Source organism: Mesoplodon mirus (assembly GCF_964341445.2).
Source record: "Mesoplodon mirus genome assembly, chromosome: 11".
In the NCBI taxonomy this organism is placed as follows: domain Eukaryota; kingdom Metazoa; phylum Chordata; class Mammalia; order Artiodactyla; family Ziphiidae; genus Mesoplodon; species Mesoplodon mirus.
The window spans coordinates 29,335,126-29,351,072 of NC_138987.1; positions in this window are offsets into that span (position 1 = coordinate 29,335,126).

Genomic DNA, 15,947 nt, shown 5'->3' on the forward strand with positions numbered 1-15,947 from the left:
GTTGAGCTGAAAGCCCAGGCTGCATTCCAAAACCTGTGTCTTTCCACCATACAAAATGCCCCCATCTCCCCCCACCCCTGATAAATGAGGACAGGAAGAAGATAAGATGACAGGGCAAATGAAAGGAAAGGCAGAAATCATTTGGGGAGGGCAAAACACCAAAGAAGAAATGAGAAGAGGAAGCAAGAGAAGCAGGATGGTGAGAGACTGTGGGAAAAAGGAAAGCAAGGTTTGAGAAAGAAAATATATGGAGGGGCCATATCTTGCAGCCTTCCACCCCGTCCCCTGGAATCTCTGCCAGAAGCCACTGCTATTTTTCAGAAGGCTTTTTCCCATCTCCCTTGTTAAGACACAGAGAGCCAAATGCCCCATTAATCTTTCAGAGGCCACTTTGGCTTCTTGTGGCAGAGCCGTGCACATTTGGCTTGGTTCCCCCATGTGAGTCTTCCTTCCCACAGGCAGTGGGTCTTGGCAGACACACCCAATACCCATTAGGACCACAGGGACCAATGGCTGCTTTCACAACGGCTCGGTTTAACCTGGGGAGATAGTTGGCAGCCCTGTGCCTCAAGGGTTCTCCTACCATTTGCCTTGCTGGGATCTGCTATACCATGTTCTTATTTCTCAGGCCAGTTTTCAGTGTGAGAAACCCAAAAGTCAAAAATAAACCCAGAGCCCAATTTGCCACCCCCATCAGGCAGCTGCTGTGGGCCTGGGACAATGCAGGGTGTAGTCAGGAGACTGGGAAAGCCTTTGTCCTAGCTGAGCAGACGGTTGGGATGGAGTAGGCAGAAAATAAACAGATGGGCTGAAGAGTAACATGACGCAATAGTAGTAACCAAACCAAAACAATAAAAAAATAAAACCAGTACAATGTAAGAAAAGTCACGAAAGAGACCATTTGTCTTACTGAATGTCCCCGTGAACCCAATCCATGGGACCCTTGGAAAGGTGGCCGGGGCCGGTGATCAGTCAGTTTGGAAAGAGTGCCACGTGACTAGTACACTTGTCGAGACTCTCATGGGTCGTGCTTGTCTCAACTCCTCCTTTTTGGCTGCTTGGAGTTGCACTGCCAACTCAGAAGCCTGCTGTAACGGGCTGAATCACATCTGCCTCCCACCCCCAGTATCATATGTTGAAATCCTAACTCCCGGTGTCTTGGAATGTGACTGTATTTGGAGATGAGGCTTTTAGAGGAGTAACTAAGTTTAAATGAGGTCATTGGGGTGAGCCCTAATTCATTATGACTGTTGTCTTTATAAGAAGAGGAGATCAGGATACAGACATGCATAGAGGGAAGACCAGATAAACATACAGGTAGATCACCATCGACAAGCCAAGGAGAGAAGCTTCGGAGGAAACTAACCCTCCTGACACCTTTGATCTTGGACTTCTGGGCTCCAGATCTGCGAGAAAAGAATTTTTGGTTTTTTGAAGCCACACAGTCTGTGGTACTTGTTACCGAAGTCCTAGCAAACGAATACACCTCCTCTAACTGGGCTAGAACACATGTCCCAATAAAACTGTGAGCCTTGGCTGATCAGGCATACCCAACCCACCATCACACCCTTCATGGGAGGATGGCTTCATTCCAGTGTTCTCTGGATTAAATGAGGAACAAAGCTAAGAGTTTGGCCTCCATCTGCCTTTCTTTTCATCTTATTTCTCAGTTTGTTCAGCTGTCAGGTAAAGAAGTAAGGATACTTTTTATTGGTCTTCCTCAAAAAATCCAGATTAGACAATAGCAGTCAGCATAAGCCAATTTATATTGTGGTAACAAATAACCTCCAAATCACAGCAGCTAAACAAAACGATTGATTATTCCTTGCTCACATTCTGTTACCCGTCTGCCTCTGTGAAACTAGAGTCTCCATGCTCAACACAGCTCTGCAGGGAGACTACCCACCCAGCCACTCAGTCACCCAGAGGTCCCCTCTCATTATGAGGATCCGTGGTCACCACAGTGCGAGGAAACAAGCATGGTGGTTTGCACACTGGCTCTTAAGCATCCCCCAGAAATGACACACATCACCTCCAATCGTATTTCATTGGCCAAAGCAAGTCATTTGATTCTGGCTAATGTCAAAGGGGCGGGAAAATGTAATCCTAGCCTATGTCCAGAATAAAAAGACCTGGAAATATTTGTGAACAGCCCTAATGACCCCATATGGACCATTGTCCCTGCCCCTGAGGAGCTTACAGTTTAGAGACGGAGAATGAGGATTTGCACCCAGATTGTCATTCCTATGTGAGGATATTGCCCTACTTGTGTGTGTGCGTGACTCACTTGAAAGTTACTCCCTAAGAAGGGAGGCCTTAGAAAGGGAAATTACAGGCATGCTTCTGCTCAGTCCATACACAGACTTGTTAAATATCTGTTAATATGCCAGGCACAGGCACTACCCTGAACCTCACAGGATTTGGGTTGCGGGGGGGGTCCCTGACCTCCCACTCCCTTAATGCCAGTAGGCTCCCCCAATCATTGTGAAAACAAAAACATCTCCAGAGATTTCCAGACTAAAGCAGGGTAGAATTATGGCAGAAGTGTCTTTTGTGTCCATTTTTCATGATAGAAAAAAACATGGTATTTTGGGAGGGGAAACATTTATTTTACAGCAGGTTTGGTGGGGGAAGTGTTTGGGGCAAAGGAAAAGCAATAGGTTTCCATCTTGATGATCCAAAAGTGGGTCATGGAATGTTGATGGAATGATCTCCTCAGAGCTGGTGGGAACCTCAGAGACCCTCAAGTTCAAGTTCCTTATTTTAAAGACAGACAGTCGGGACCTGATTACTCTGAAGACTCTTTTAATCAAGACTTAAGTGGGAGAGAAAAGGCACTCTCTCTTCTTTACAGCCCTGATCACACTGTCCTCCTTCCATCACTGCCCCACAACTCCTATACTACGCTTGTCTGTCCGCGACTTTGGACTTGGGTGAGTGGGGGCAGGAGGGAGTGGAGGGAACAGAGGATAAGAGAGGATAAGAAAAGGTGGAGCCGAAAGAGCAGACCAGGTGGTTTCCCTTGCCATGTGGTGAAGGGGAATTCAAGCCACCGCAAAGAAGACCTGTAGCATGGCGGAGATGTAGGCCAACCCAAGCATCAGGAGAACAAATCAGGCAGTTCCAAAAGCACATGGTGATCACCGTTGAGAAGGGGCTCTGATGTAAATACCAAGCAGTATTATTATCACTGTTCATAGTTAAAGTGTAGCTTCTGAAACTAGCAGCCTAAGAGGTCAGCAGAACTATTTGAGAAGGAAGGCAGGAAATTGACTTGTAAGCATCATCAAAACTCGGTTGGCTTCCTCTTCCTCTTTCAGGCTGACAGCATGGTTTTAAAGAGGATGAGAAAGCACTTGGTTGGTTGTAGCGGTTAGGTATTCCAGATGTTAGATCACCTGCTTCCAGATTTCAGCTGAGACTTGCAAATTCGTTTCATCGAAGTCCGTAGCTAGTTTCAAGCCTTGGTCCCCGAAGCAAAATTGGAGGTTATAAAAATAACCCCCTGGTACAACTCCTAGGCCATAAGACATGTGCTGCAGGCCTAAGCTGTTCTCATGGTTGGGATTGCTTCTACTTTGGGGCTGCCCCAGAATTTTCAGAAATGACTGCAAGGACCCAAGGGGACCATAGAGCTTCATTAGGAGCAGTTTGCTTCATCTCCCTGCAGGATCTTATGGGGATGTTTGTAGGTTACGGGAAGGGCTTGTGGACTGGTTGCCAGTGGCACCTGGAAGCAGGAAGTCAACTCATAAGTTAGTGCCATCTGGTGTAAGAATGTTCCTTGGTTCACCTCTGCAGAGACCAGCCTGTGGCTAAGTGGACAGCAAAGAGGGGGAAGGCTGCTGTTCCCTCCCCCCACTCTCTGCAAGCAGGCTCACACGTGCAGCGGAGGAAGGAAGTCCAGTGGATATTCCCATGTTCCTCGGGTGACAAGTTTTCATGTCCCGCGTGCAGCTGTAATGAGCAAGTACGTCAAGAGGTGTGTGTGTGTGTGTAATAGGAGAGAGAGCTCATGTTATCTGAGGACATTCTGTTCTAACTCTGGCTACCTTTGTTCCCGTGCCAAAAAGGATTGTCTAGGACCCTGAAATACCAGCTAGTGCAGAGCCCTTCATTTCCTTTGGTCTAGGAAGCAGAGGATAGAGAACAAATACCCAAAATCCATTACAAACTTTCTGACAGCCAGAAGTGAGAGAGACCATCCTTCTCTCTTATCTCTGTGCTGCAATAATTAGCAGAAAGAGAAACATCAGTCTTTATGAGATGGAAGCAGATTGTCTTCATTTAGAGCAGTTGGTTCCCAAAGCCTTACCTGTGGGTCCTGCCAGCTTCTGACACAGACATGAACTTGAATCCTGGCTGTGCTACTTCATAGTCACATAGCCTTGGGCAGGTTACTTTAGCCTTTTTTCCTCATCTGAAAATGAGAAAAAGGACCCCAGCTTATTTGATAGTATTGCTGTGGGATAACATGAAGTGATGCTTATGCAGCACTTTGCTCTGGGTTCCATACATGGCCTTGCTCCCAGGAGGGACTGTGCCATTAATCGGATTCTCCTGCTCATGTGAGGACCTGAGCCCCGGCCGAGGCAGGGTGGGTTGCAGGGCTTCGGTGAGACTGGCCAAGGAGCAGCATATAAGGCAGGGCTGAAGCACACATCCAGGACCCTGGTCCAAGGGAAAGATCAACCCAAAGGACCAAGAGGGAGGTAGGACATGGTTATGAGGCAGTGAGTTAGGAAAATAAATAAATCAGGTCTGAACAGATGGATTCCCAGTAGTTGGTAGGAAATAAAGCCTGTAGAGTAGTTCCTGCAGCCCAGAAATGCAGCAGAAAGGCTTCTCATAGAGCGTCTGCAGACCAGCTTCCAGTGAGGAGGCCATTGTAGAGGACATGAGTCTGTTGGGGCAGTGGCACAGGCTCTGTGGTTAGTGTTCCTTCCACGCCCATCCACAGGAATATGGCAAAATCATTCAGAAAACCTGGCCCTGGAAAGAGCCAAGGTTCTTGTCATCTTGTCACAGATGTCCAAGGCTTCTGTCAAGAGCCAACTCAAGAAAACCTCATGAGTTTGATCCCCCATCTCACCAGGCTCGGGCCACATCTGGCTTCACATTTTGTGACACCTTCAGTACAGGATGAAACGGGTGTGTCTGCCCTATTTGCCAGGACCTCCACTGAGGATAGAAAATCACTATCCACCTGGAAAAATGCACAGGTGTTGCAATGCCTGGCCCACCAATCACGGCAGCTCAGAATTACTGCTTAGGACACAAAGGGAGAACAACTTGGTAGACATACATTTATAGTGCCTGTAACCGGGGAGGTGCTACACATACATGTTCGTCACTTGCCTTACAGAAATACCTTGGTTGTTTCCAGGGTGTGTGGTTCTTAAGTCTGTAAAGGGCAGTGACTCCAAGGACATCCACTAGGGCACAGTGCCAAGTTCAAAGTGGACGCTTGAATTTAGTCCAGTGCTTGGCTTATCCCCCAGGCAGCTAGGAGTATCCTCAATTATTTCTGATGCTGATGGTGACAGTGCTTTCTGTAAAGCAGGAATGAGTTTTTTAAAAATACCTTTTGTGAGTGGACAGCTCCAAGATCTTATTCCTTTCTTTGTTGATCCAAATGAGGAGTTCCCCAACTAGGGGACCATGGTACAGGCTAGTCGGTGACACCATTCCCTCTCTTGCCCCCTAGCTCACCAGCCCCTTCCTGTAGGACACCCACTCTCTCCCTTCTCCACCCTGCTCTGGGTGTCCAACACCCATGGGCTTCTTGGCCCTTCTTTCCTGCCCTTTGGCTTCCTGTTGAGTTGAGCCACGAGGAGGCACCGGCAGGAGACAGGAGGGAGGAAAATGAGGGCAGGGCATTTCCCCCCAGCATCCTCCCAGCAGGTCACCTTGGGCTGGCCACAGCCCTCTAAAGCTTTCCTTTTCCTCCCAAACTTCACCTTGCTCAAGGAACCACGCTCTCTCCTTGCCTAGGAGTGTTGGCAGAGCCTTATTGTTGCTAGTCCCCGAGAGAATTCATTGTCCTTTGTGATTTCCGCTACCTGACTTTATTAAAATTCCCTTTATTTGACCCCTCCTGGTTCTAATCCCAGCACCATCTCCGAACCTCAGAGACCTTCATTAAAGTAAAAAATTAGCAATTTGTTGAAAAGTGTTGTGAGCCTCGAAGGAGAGCGGAGGTCCAACACCTTCTTGTTACCTTGTTCTTTCTCTCCTCCAGTAGCTTGCTGCTGGCTCACCGATGTCACCCACTTGCAGGCCACAGCCCACTCAGTCCCTATCTGGGTCTTGTACGTGGGCCTGGGCACATCCAGCAGCGAGGCTGCCCCCGGGGCTCTGTGCTGAAGTTAAGATCTCCAGGCTCAGCTGGGGCAAAGGAAAGAGGTGCAGCCAGGCAGAGAGTCTGAACTGTACTGATCTGGGAAGCAAAATAGAAAACTGAAGAGTGGCACCAGGCATCAAGTCTGCAGGAAGAGGTGAGGCATCAACAGGGAGGTGAATCAGCAGGGAAGAGGAGGGAAGCGCAGAATTCAAGGCAGCTTGAGGCAAGCTGATCAGAATGGAATGTGCAGTGGCTGCGGGTGAAATGTGTGCGGGTATCTGAGGACCATTTCTACTTGATGGAGACAAACCCTAAAGGAGGTGGGTGGGAGCAGGCAGTCCATAAACCAGTTCCTCTAGTAAGAGGCTGCCTCAGTGTCCTGCATTTCCCCCCTTGTGGGGCTTGGAATTGAGTCAGGCTCCCAGTCCTGGGATTTGAGGGAGTGACCGGGACCCTGTGATCCTCCTGGCTGCTGAGAAGATCAAGGACTTCTCTGCTGGAGGGAAGCCCTGATGTCCAAATCTCAGCTTTCCCGGTCCCCAGGTAGACCCAGGCCACAGGATTCTCTTCTATCAAAACCTGCTGTGTAGCACAGGGAGCTCAGGTCGTTGCTCTGTGACGACCTAGATGGGAGGGCTGGGGGGCTGGGAGGGAGGGCCAAGAGAGAGGGGTTATAGGTATACATGTAGCTGATTCACTTCACTGTACAGCAGAAACTAACACAACATTGTAAAGCAATTTTACTCCAATAATAATAAAAAAAAAAAACACCCTCACTAAAACTGAGCCTCTGTGCTACTTAGTTTCCAGCTACCCAGCGGCCTCCACAGGGGCTCTGCTCAGCTGTCTTACTCTCCCCTTCCCTGGGGGCTGGATTCTGCTTTGATGATCCCACTTCTGGTAAGTGTCTTTCAGTATAATTTCAGGTGGAGAGTCTCAGGCCCCATCTCTCTGGCTCCTGAGTAAAGAACAGGGATTTACTTCAGCTTCCTCACCCTTCTGTTGGGCGATATCCACAATGACAGCCCCAGAACTTGGATGAGATCCTTATGTAGTAATCCGCAAGCCCTGAGTATCCCCCAGAGGTCGGCCTTTCGTAGTAGGGTTAGTAGCCCCAGTCCACACTGGATTTATGGGGTGGATTTTCCTCTAGTCTCCTCCATCCCGGTGTTGCTGAAAATTTAGGATGTCGTGGGCCCAAGCCCATCCAGGTGAAAGTGATTTATAGCCTCCTTCCAGCTACTCCTTCTTTAAGGCTCTTCAAGCCTTCCGAGGGCCATATGGGGTGTTTTAAATATTTCACGGAGAGTAAAGGAGTAACGTTCTAGCTCCTGGGGTTTCTTCTCGGTGGGATCTAGCTATTCCAGGTGTGGAGTACAGGGAGGGTATCAACTTGCATTACATTTTAAGCACTAACCACAGTCCAGCACCTGGAGGGTCTGCCAGCAGCTACTCTCTTGCCTTAAAATACAGAGCAGTCGTAGAATATCTATTATGCTACCTATTCAACACGTCCTTTTACAGGAACCAGGAGCAAAGTCCATAGGTGGGTAACACTCATCCCAAATCCAAAGAGTCCTGCAAGAATCTCTGTAAAGAGAAAGTCGTCCAAGGAATAAAGCACGTATATATCTGCCTCTGTCTGGTATGTGGAAGACCGCAGCAGGCTTGGAGGTTATCTGCCTGTTGTGGTCGCCCCATAGGCATGTTCTTATGGCTCATAATCCACACCATCTACTGTGGCAGAATTTGAGGGATGGTTAACGGGATAACTCTGGTTGGACTCTTGCCTTTCTCTCTGCTCACTCCATTATGTAGAAAAGGACTCCCTGGCAACCTCAGTCATTCAGAACATGGCCCCAAACAAAGATAGATGTGTAATCACTTGACCTATATGTATTCTAGTTCCCCCGTGAGAGTTTTGTTTCCTTACAGGATAGGTAAGGATCTTATTTTTATTTATGTCATCTAGAGACGCACCTGCCATGTTGTCCAGTGCACAGCTGGCAGGAAATAGAGATTTTCTGGATGGTGATGGTAGAGTCAAAACCTGCCTTTTGATGATGTCCACTTACCGAATGTCATTGGTCCACTTACTGGAGCCATCCAGAAAAAGCTTTCTCCCTTCCACAGAAGAGTCTTTGCTTTTTAAAAATAATGCTTTTTCCCCTTCAGTTTACAGACAGCATAATTGCTTTTGAAATATTTGAAAGCAGCAATCATGTGGACTTCAGAGGAAAATAGGCCAGAATTGAATCCCAGTTTTGCTTCCCTGTGGCCAGAGACCCCTCAGTCCATTAACCTTCTTTTAATTGTCATTAAAATTGAGATGAACCAGAAAGCCATAACGTTTCTTGAGAGGTGATAACAGGTAATCTGGCTCTCAGGAAGACTCAGTGACCGATTGTTGAATTTAAACAGAGTAACCCAGATCTTAATCCCAGTGCATTTTCACTCCAAGTTTGGTTTGTTTCCACTCTGCTGAGTTACCACCAAGCCCAATCAAATTGACATAAAATGCTTTTTGGTTACTTATTTTCCAACTATCTTTTTTTTCTCTTTAGAAAAACATAACAACACATCTGGGACCTATTATATGGTGGTATATATTTCAGTATATGTTTCTGCTAATGCTTTAGTAAACAGAAACCGCATGCATGTTGCCTCCTCGAATACAGTAGCCGCGAGTCTGCCTTGAGCGAGGCTCAATATAAAGTTAAACACTGCAGGATTTTAAAAAAGTGTCTCCATCAAAAGTAGAACTCTAGCCCCAGTTGTATCACTTTTTATACTTAAGATAATGCTTTTAACTACTTCCTACTGCTTAGAATGAGGAAAATTTTAAAAGTCTGTGATGTCCTTCTTTATATCAAAGACAAGTGTATCAGGAACACTTCTGGTTGTTGATATCTGAATACTCAACCAATGGTAGATTGAACACATAGAGGTATATTTTGTCATTAGCTTCATATTTTCTCAAACCGCAACCTTGGTTCAGGGACAGTATCTCTATGATTCTTTTATTTTTCTCATGGTTGTAAGATGGCTGCCCTGACACCAGACATCAAGTCCACATCCACTTGAAGAGGTAGGAGTGAGGAAGTAGAACCAGCCACATGTACATGTGTCCAGAAAAGCAAGACACTTCCCAGAAGCACTGAAAACACTTACATCTTGTGGTGTCATAGGGCTACCTCTATCTGCATGGGAGACTGGGAAAGTGAGGTTTTCCTATTCCAACCTCTGTAGTGGAAGTAGACATGAGAGAAGGAGATAGAGATGGGTGTTAGATTAGCCAATCCCCAGTGTGTGTCATCATGAACTTCATAAAAGCATTTGTGAGCTGAGGCCTACTGCATATCTCCCCAAACTAACCCTGAAAAACAACAGAGATATCAGGCTGTGGAGCAAAGAAGAAGAACTTTGGAATCAGACTCACCAAAGTTTATGTCCTGGCTCTGTCACTTATTAAGAGGGATGGCCCTGGAGAAGTCACTTCTTCTCTTTGAAGCTCTCTTTCCTCACTTATAATAATACTGTGTCCTAGGGCTAGTGTGGAGATCAAATGAAAGACTACGAAAGCACATTTTGTGCTGATTACTCCTCTGCACATGTACATTATTATGGTAAAGATAATGGTGGTGGTAAACAAATAAGTAAAAGAAGAATGTAAGAGCCTGTTCTGTACTACACAGAAAAGCCAGGCCTGTAGGTCTGTGATAACCCAAGGCTTCCTTTCTTTGGTCCTTCCTTCAAGCAGATCATTATTTTATAGCCCTAGACTGAGATCTCAATTTGTCATGTTCAGTTTTGCATCCCCAGTGCCTAGTGCACAGTGACAGATGCTCACGGAAAAGTTTAATGAATGAATGAATCCCCCCAGAAGCATGAACTAGTTGGAAAAAGAGGACATTGTAATCCAATCAAACAATAAAGACAAGTTTCAATAAAGACAAGTTCAATAAAGACAAGTTTCTCAGGGAATTATTCAGCAGCTATTTAAGAATAAATAGGCAAGAAATTCTAACAAAAAGGTGGTGGCAGTGGAAGTATAGTTTTCAGATCTCAAATTTCCACAAAGCTGCTAGACACAAGAGCCAAAACCCATGGGCTACATTTGCAAACATAACTGGGTGACAAATTATATCCTCAAACCTGCAACTATAGTGGGTGATGGAAAAATGCCAGTAACCATAAGATTTGCATTGTCTCAACATCTGTGCTGGAAGAGCAAAGGAAGCAAGAGAATGACTGAAGGACCTGACAACAGAACCCCAAATAGCCGACAGGTATTCACCGAGAAGCACAGACAGGTAATTTGAGAACAGCAGCTAAAACAGAGATTCCAGTAGGATTTTGCTCACTGGAAAAGGGTTGAGGTCACAGTAAGAACTGAAAATCTGGGGCAGTCTAGCCCCTATGAAATCTTGAAACTGACAGCCTTTTCTCCTTTTCAGAATAAGACCCCACACTAAGAAAAAAAATGCTAGGAGTGGAATCAAATTTAGCAGGTCAGAGACAATAGTGATGAGGAAAGAGAAGGTTCAGATAAAAGTAGAGGAGAAAGGGGAAAAAAACCAGGAAATTTTAGAAAGAAAACCTTTATGTTTTTAACACTACATAAAAACCACAGAAGAGTGAGCTCTGTGAAGTTAAATATGTTATCTGAAGAAAGTCATCTTCTTCTAAAAAATAGCAGAAACCAATTTCACCTAAAAATGAGCAGTAGAGGGCTTCCCTGGTGGCGCAGTGGTTGAGAGTCCGCCTGCCAATGCAGGGGACACGGGTTTGTGCCCCGGTCCGGGAGGATCCCACATGCCGCGGAGCGGCTGGGCCCATGAGCCATGGCCGCTGAGCCTGCGCTCCGCAACGGGAGCCTGTGCTCCGCAACGGGAGAGGCCACAACAGTGAGAGGCCCGTGTACCGCAAAAAAAAAAAAAAAAAAAAAAAAAAAAACAGTAGAATGAGAACATATGTATATGTATAACTGATTCACTTTGTTTTAAAGCAGAAACTAACACACTACTGTAAAGCAATTATACTCCAATAAAGATGCTAAAAAAAAAATGAGCAGTAGGAAACTATGGAGGTCAAGTTCCATAAAAAGTTAAGAAAAGGAGACAAAGACATATGCAATATCCCTATGGAAAATGAAACCATGCTGGAAAGACATGTCCATAAAACTGATCAAAATTTCAATTTATTATTTCAAAATGACTAAAAGACATTAAGAAAGTGATATAAGATATGAAAGAACAAAATAAATCATAACTAGAAAAAAACTCAGAAACAGAACTGAAGAAATAATTTAAAATGAAAGAATAAATCATTTTAGAAATGAGGGCTAAACTATAAGGAGCACAGAACAAATAAACACAACAAATGATGCTTTAAGAGAAATAGAGGTGAAAGGAGAAACATTTTTTTAAATCAAAAATAAATGAAGAGCTGAAAAGCATTCAAGAGAATACTTTTTGTCTATATATATTATTACATATATTATATATTACATACATTATATATATATTTTATATACATATGTAATTTTGAAGATAGTAAAGAAGATCCAATATATAAGTAATTAGAGTCCCTTGAGAAGAAAACTAAAACAAGGGAACAGAACAAATTCTAAAAACTAATTCAAGAAACTTTTCTGAAATTAAACAACATTCGAAACTTCATATTGAAAGAGCATATTGTGTACCTGCAAATATTAACACAGACCAAGCAATAACAAGAAATATTACTAGATTTAAAAGAAAAAGAATGAAATCCCTTAGGCATCCAGGCAAAAACAGCTAGTAACTTAACAAGAAAAGAAAATTCGGTTACCTTCAGAATTTGGGGCCATATTTTATAGCAGAATACAATAGAATAACATATATAAAATAGTAAGTTTAGATTCAACGATTTTTATAATTACATTAAATTTAAATGGTCTAAATACCTTTTTTTTTAAGTTTAAACTTTTTCAGTATTCCTGCAGCACACCCACCCCCACCCTGCCATGTTGCATTCAAACTCTGCCTTGTGATGGCAGAGGGTCTGGGATGAGAGTGAGCTTCTTGCTCCTTCTCCAGCAGCAGAGAGGTTTTCCTAATTTCAGTACAGCCAATGAGGGCTTGTTTTCTACCTCTTCTCCTGTTGCAGGCAACCTTTGCCTTGAGGTAGGGGAGAAGGACTCACAGGAGAGCTTTCTGTTTGTCTCTCAGTGGCAGCCAGTCACCACCAGGCACTAATGAGGGCTCAAAATGTTGGATGGGCTACTCCAAGAAGTCCTGCTCTACCTTCAAACTTTGACAAAGGCTGTTTACCCTCACTGTAGAGGAGAACACTCTCAGGTCTCCTTTCCTGCCCTCGATCTTTTTCATAAGCACTCCGTGAAGGCCCATGGGAAAAAGCTGTTGGTGTGGGCTCCCCTGTGTCTGGGACTCCTACGCTGTCACAATAGCCCACACTTAATATGTACGAAGTTGTTAAAATTTTAGTTGTTCTTACCCACTTTTATGGCTACCACTTCTTCCTCCCACATTCTGCCAAAGGTAAAATATGTTGTGTGTCCCATATCTTCTCAGAGGGATTTGTCAATCTTTGGAATTCTTTTTTTTTTTTTTTCTGTTGTGTTGAGACCTCAGATCTCTGATGGACTAAAGAGAATAAGATTTCATAAGTTACATGGCTTTGATGTTCTCTTGTGGCTTTCTACATCCTAAGTAAAAGGGAAGCTCCAATTTTTTAAAAACGATTTTTAGTAATTATAATTAGTAGTGGCATTATTAGTATTGTTATTTTGACCATTGTGTGTGTTATTGTATATTGTGGGATAAAGCAAATGAATAATGATGGGATATTTTAATTCTCTCATTCACTGTGTCCTTGAGAACCCAGGTTTTTGGTATGGAAGAAAGGACATACATACATTGTATGGAAGGAATTAAGTAAAAATCGTGCAACTCTGAATTTGAATTTGAAGCACTATTATGAATTTATAAGATATTTTATATTTAAATACGTGTTTATTTCCTAATTCCATTCACCAAAAATGTCTAGCAATGTGACTCTCTAGTTGCAGAAAGCATCTGTAGTGCCCATATTGTGATCTTCAAGTATCATTTCCTACCATAAGAAACCAGAGTTTCTTAGAGAAATAGCTGATTCAAATTTGATGTAGGAACTATACAAGATGAACCTAGACCCTCTTATCCCACAAAAAGAAAGGATGCTGTCAAAGAGTAATAGGGTCATGTCAAAAGGACTCAGCTGCCAATCTTAGGAGATTTCCACTGGCCAAAAATGGGACAACTTGAGTTTAAATAGAGATAAGAAATGCAATGTACTTAAACCCATTTAAATACATTGCATTTAAATTAATGATTTCATAATTATATATATATACATATTTTAAATCAAATCAGTCACTTTTAGAGGATCATAGAGAACCAATTCATGATCTTTAAAACAGGTAAATAAAGGAAAGAATCACACATTTGTCCTTTTATACACAAACTATGCAACTGGGTAACCAAATAATAGATGAGAGAAGCATCTCTTTATAAATTATTCCAACTCAAAAGTAAAATGAGATGTAGAATTAGAATGTCACCATTTTTCAATCCCCAATTAATTTATGGGTCTAGGCCATGAGCCTCCATGGCTGTTGACATTACAAAAAGAGAGACAACCAAACATATGCTATCTAAAGAAATAACATGCCACTTCCTATGGTCTTGCCAAAATGACTGAGTTCAAGTTTTATCCGTCTCTGAATCTAGCTTCTGATTTGTAGATAATGCAGAGGACAGAGAAACATGTTGGATGGGACCATGAGTACACAATCAGAAAAATCCAGAGAAGAGGGAAATTCCATAGGTCAAACCACCAGGGATCTTTAACAAATAAATTATAAGCAAAAGGAAGGGGTGGAGGGAAAACCAACAGTTTCAAAGAAAGGTTAAAACTTGTTAAATTTTTGAGAGTGAGAGAATATAGTGCTAAGAATGTACACTTGGGTAACAAAATCATAAAGAAACATAGGGAAGTGATTACTCTAAAAGTGGTTATTTTTGGAAAGAGGAAGGGGACACATGTGAAGGGCTTCTGGAATATCTGGAAAATTTCTGTTTCTTGATCTGAGTGAGTGTTAGCCCTATAATTCACTAAGCCCTATGTTTGTTTTGTATGGGTTTCTGTATCTGTGTTTTATTTTACAATAAAAGGTTTTTTTAAAAACCTGTTTCACTTCAGAACAGCCTCTTGATCTCATACCCCAAACAGTGAATTGAATATCTCTATGTGTACAAATGAAATACATTATAAATTTTTTAAAAGCATAAATAGGCAGGGAGGATATGTTTAAGAATATATTTTAGATCAAGTTATATTTCCCTAAGTGCCTTTATTAGAACCTCCTTCACAAAATCCTTTCCTTCCTTAAAAAATCCTTTCAGAAGAGTCTGTGCACCTTTTTTTCTAGACTCGCCAAGTTAAATAGCTAGAAAGTATTTCCTTTTCAAAGTCCAATGAACATGCAATCCTCTATATAATAAAAAAAAAGATGTATTAAGGTTTTTAATCCCCCACCCGTTCCTTCCATTTTAGAGGGGGAAAATATATGTGTATAAATATGCACACACGTACGTATGAAAGCAAATGTATGAAAGCAGATGCTGTAATGTAAACATAGAAGTGGCATTCAAAAGAGAGACCTTCTCCACGAGAAAGATAAAATACCTTTTTCAGGAGGAGTTAGAGGATGAAACAGTTTCCTCAAAAGTTTAAATACATTAAAGAATTTTATTTGCCATCTGAGCTGCAATTTCAAAGCCAAAATGTGAGCCCAATGTGGGAATTTTAGCAACAACTGAACTTGCTAGGGGATTTGGGTCTTCCTAAGTCTTTTGAAGTTCCATTTCGCTTTGTCTTCAGATGCCTCGACATAATCAGCCCATTGATGCCTTGTGCTGTCTTGTACATGCAAGCAATTGCTCACAATTCCATATCAGGGCTGGAGACAAGGAGAGGTTCAGATCCCTTTGACACCGGGGCGCCTGGTCAGGAAGTTCTCAAATGTGCAGCAACGTGAACTTTTAGCTGAACTGCTGCCCAGTGGGGCATCCGTCCTTTCAACCTCCATTGGCTCAGGTCTTCAAAGGCTGGGGGCATCTGTACCCAGTGACCTGCATGGCTGGCCTGACACATCTCTTTCCCATGGAGTGGTGGGGGTCGAGGGAGATTGAAATGACTTATTCACCTTTATTTCAAATTTGAGCCAGAGCATGTGTGAAATCCCCCCCACCCCCCGACCCGAGATCAAACAACCCGCCAGTTGCCCCCTAGTTGCACTGGTCACTGAAGGAGCATCTGTTTGACCTGCTCTAAGAAGCTTGCTTCCCACACTTTGGGATTAGCACTGATTATGACAATAATGCTGGCCCACACTTACATGAGTGTGGACACTGTCCTTCTTTAATCATTGCAATAACCACACAGGCAATTTAAGATGAGGGCACTGAGGGCATTCACCCAAGAACACATATATAATTAGCCAGAGAGCTGGCATTGGAACTCAGGCACCTGTGGCTCCCAAGTCCATTACTTAAACCAT